Genomic DNA, 3,930 nt, shown 5'->3' on the forward strand with positions numbered 1-3,930 from the left:
TAAATAGATATATAGCCTACTGTAATTACTACAATAATAATACTAAGAATAAGATCAATTGTTTTAATTTTCAATCTGCATATAACAGGATTAGGATCTATTTAAGTCATCTCCAAAATGTCACAAAATGAAAGGGGCGTATTCCAGTTAGTCAGGAAAAATACAGACAGACGTCCAGCCCAACTGTACTCAGCCAAAACTGGCCCAGATTACATGCGCCACATGTCAGCCAGAATCCGTTGCCACGCTCAGCTCGGGTATGGCCCGTAATCATTTGCCGAATTCGGCAGTTAGCCAGATGTGCTGCAACTCAGCCAGATTCCGCCCACATATGCTTGCTATCTGGGCTTGGTTAATACCTAATTAGTTCACAGTTTCAGACAGACCATCAAGATCACCATGGGGAAAATTGTTTCTCAGTCAAATCATAGTGATGTTGATATTGTGAGGACTGCTCTGAAAATTCAGAGCATAGTTTTCACAATGTGAAATTTTGCTATTTCAGGTATTGTTACAATATATAGCTGCTGTGTATTCCAAAGGTTGACATTAGCCCAAAGATAAAACACACAAATGTGAAAAGCCTTTTACATAACTACCAGATGACACTCCACCCTAATGAAAACTATTTTAAAAACTGGTCATCTCCTCTGGGTTAATGTCTTAATTTGCATGTGTTAGCTAGACTAACATTTTCTATGTCTATTTTCTTTACCTGTTGATTAGAAAAAGACAGGCAGAATGGATCAAATGAAAATAAAAGGAAAGAACTTTTATAAAACAAAAAAATAAACTATTTGGATAGAGATTAAAGTCAAGAGTAAAGTGATTTAAAGTCAAACAAATTGTCTTTTTCTACTGGAAAGTATTAATTTTGTGCATGAGCTTGCAATGTTTTCTGTCCCTCTGTTGTATGTTGAATCTATCCATCAGGACAAACCAACATTGTTATAAGAAAGCACAATATATGCATGAGGATGCAAAATGTTTACAGAGCACTTTGATGCTGCACAAAGCAGGTATTGACACTGTGAATGTGATAACTGATCCGCAGCTCCGTTGTGCTTATCAGCCCGGAAGGCATGCTGTTTGTTTAACGGACTGAGTAAGTTCCTGGCCCGATGTCTTTCTGTTCATCTGACTGCTAACACTTCACTGTATACTGTGCACCTGACGCTACGTTTTATTCTTTAATCTGCTATCTTTAGTTCCCACTCCTTTTGTTTCTGTGTCTGTATCTGAGGTTCACACCAGGCTTAACCATAACAAGAAACAGTTCAGGTCTGTCTTTAGTCATGTCATTTATTCACAACCTCAACGTCTTTTTGAAGGCAGTACTTTGTCAGTCTGTTCAAAGATGTGTTCTATCCCTTGCATTTGACACATTTAAAGTGTTGAGGTGCTCGATCACATCAAAGCCACGCCAAGAGTACGAGCCAGAATTTATCACTGAGCATTTCAGTATACAGGGAGTTATTGTGTGAGAGGAAGGCGGCGATTTCATGTTTAAGCTCATAAAACCATGACATTACTTTTCCCCTTGAAAGCCAAGCAAACTTCTGAACGACACAGCAACTGGACATGATCTAATCCCAGGTCTTTGCACAGCTGTATGAAACAACAGCTGTTCTTGGCACGCCGTTTAATGTAGTTCACTATTGCTATGGCATCTTTGTGTTATCAACGATTTCAACAAAGAACTTCATCCATATTTTCTCATCCTTCAGCTCTTTAAACAATTGATTTCAGGCATTTTCAGGGCAATCCTCACATTGTTTCATTTCAATAGCCACACTGTAGTAGTCCACAGGGTGTAATTGGGAATTCTCTCTCTCACTCACTCACTCACTCACTCACTCACACACTTTCTCTCTCTCTCTCTCACACACATACACACACACTGCCCGTTTTACCTACTTTGTGGGGATGAATGAGACAATTTTCACATCTTTATAAGTTCAGCATAGATTCAGCTACAAAAGCCATTCAGGTATCAAAATGTTAAGCTCTTCAAGGACATTCCCGCTTCTATATATTTAATCTCATACTTCAGATAATTCAAAAAAGAACTTCAGCCAACTCTTCTCATCCTTCTGCCATTTTGGCTATTGATTTCAGGCTTTTTCAAAACAATGCATTACAAATCTCGCATCCACACATGCATTTTCTTCAGGAAATGCAATTTGTCTAGTTATTATTCTGGGATCTTCCACCTTTTTTTTGGCACTTAAGTCCAGCATACTTTCAGCTATACAGGCCATTGAGGTCTTGATCTGTTCAACTCTTCAAGGACATCCCTGCTTGTACTCAACTTTTTTTTATAACATTTATACTTTTTAATCTATTCAGCTTTATATTTTGCAATACAAGTCAATGGGAGCTCAAAGTGCTGAGTCAATGACAGTCTTGGAGTGCCATCTGGCGGTTCATAAAATGCAGCGCAATTGGGACATGCCCCAACATAACTCCTCTCTCTGCGTCTCTCCCCTTCCCCCTCCCTTTCTCCCTCTCTGTCTCTCTAAAATTTCATATTCACAAAACCAAGGTTGGTGAAAGAAAAACCTTTCATAAGTGAAATGCAACAATACATGCAAACTATTCAGCACTTGTTATGGAAACCATGTCACATGATAAACGTGGTATTGATTATATGCTGATTGAATTATTATATCTGAGTTGATGATGTTAAATTTTCAGAGAGAACATGAGTGAAAGACTGAAACTGTCTGTGTTTGAAGAAATAAGATATTTCTTCTCTCTAATCTAGCTGTAACAATACACAATCAGTAGACCGGAGGTGTGGGACAATTGCCACCCTTGTGACATACAGATGCTTACATGATGACTTCACTTCTAAGCCACATCCACCGAGCGTGCCTCCAACTATATGATACAGTGCCTTGCGAAAGTATTCGGCCCCCTTGAACTTTGCGACCTTTTGCCACATTTCAGGCTTCAAACATAAAGATATAAAACTGTAATTTTTTGTGAAGAATCAACAACAAGTGGGACACAATCATGAAGTGGAACGAAATTTATTGGATATTTCAAACGTTTTTAACAAATAAAAAACTGAAAAATTGGCCGTGCAAAATTATTCAGCCCCCTTAAGTTAATACTTTGTAGCGCCACCTTTTGCTGCGATTACAGCTGTAAGTCACTTGGGGTATGTCTCTATCAGTTTTGCACATCAAGAGACTGAAATTTTTGCCCATTCCGCCTTGCAAAACAGCTCGAGCTCAGTGAGGTTGGATAGAGAGCGTTTGTGAACAGCAGTTTTCAGTTCTTTCCACATTTTTTAAATATTCAGGTTTTTTCAACAAAATCTTCCCATTCAAATGGGAAAATCTTAAAATCTTCTTCCTTTTTCGGCCTCTATAGCTTAAGCATACTTTCATCTAGAAAAACCATTCAACCTTTGAACAATTCAGCAAATCTTCAGCTATTCATCTTGTATTCAGCTTTTATATCTTTAACGGTTTTTGAATTATCAGTTTACATTTTATGGTGATTTTGGACATTTCTCAGCCTCTTCAGTTGAATGGGGAGAGTTAGAGTGGGTGACATCACTTGCACTCTAGCTCTGTGCTACAGGCTTTTTTTTACAATTTTTCAGCTTGTTTTCTGCTCTTATTCTGGCAACCCTCACACATATACATGAAAATGGTAGCAAAAACTGTGAGGAATCAGAAAATGCCCTTGTTATTGTGATAGGATGAATGGTTTTTGAATGATGTGGCAAATTCCAGAGAGAGGGCCGCCTCACTCTCCCATTGTAAAAACAATTCAGAAAATCTCCTCCAGGCAAAAATGTGGGCTATTTGTAACTCGCCACAGTTCCATCATTTTATGGAATATTTTTACATAAAGGTGATCAATCTGTTTGTTGTTGTGTTGCACCCTTGAACGTGACCTAGTCCAGTACACCAC

Source organism: Monopterus albus, unplaced genomic scaffold, assembly GCF_001952655.1.
Source record: "Monopterus albus unplaced genomic scaffold, M_albus_1.0 scaffold269.1, whole genome shotgun sequence".
NCBI lineage: Eukaryota > Metazoa > Chordata > Actinopteri > Synbranchiformes > Synbranchidae > Monopterus > Monopterus albus.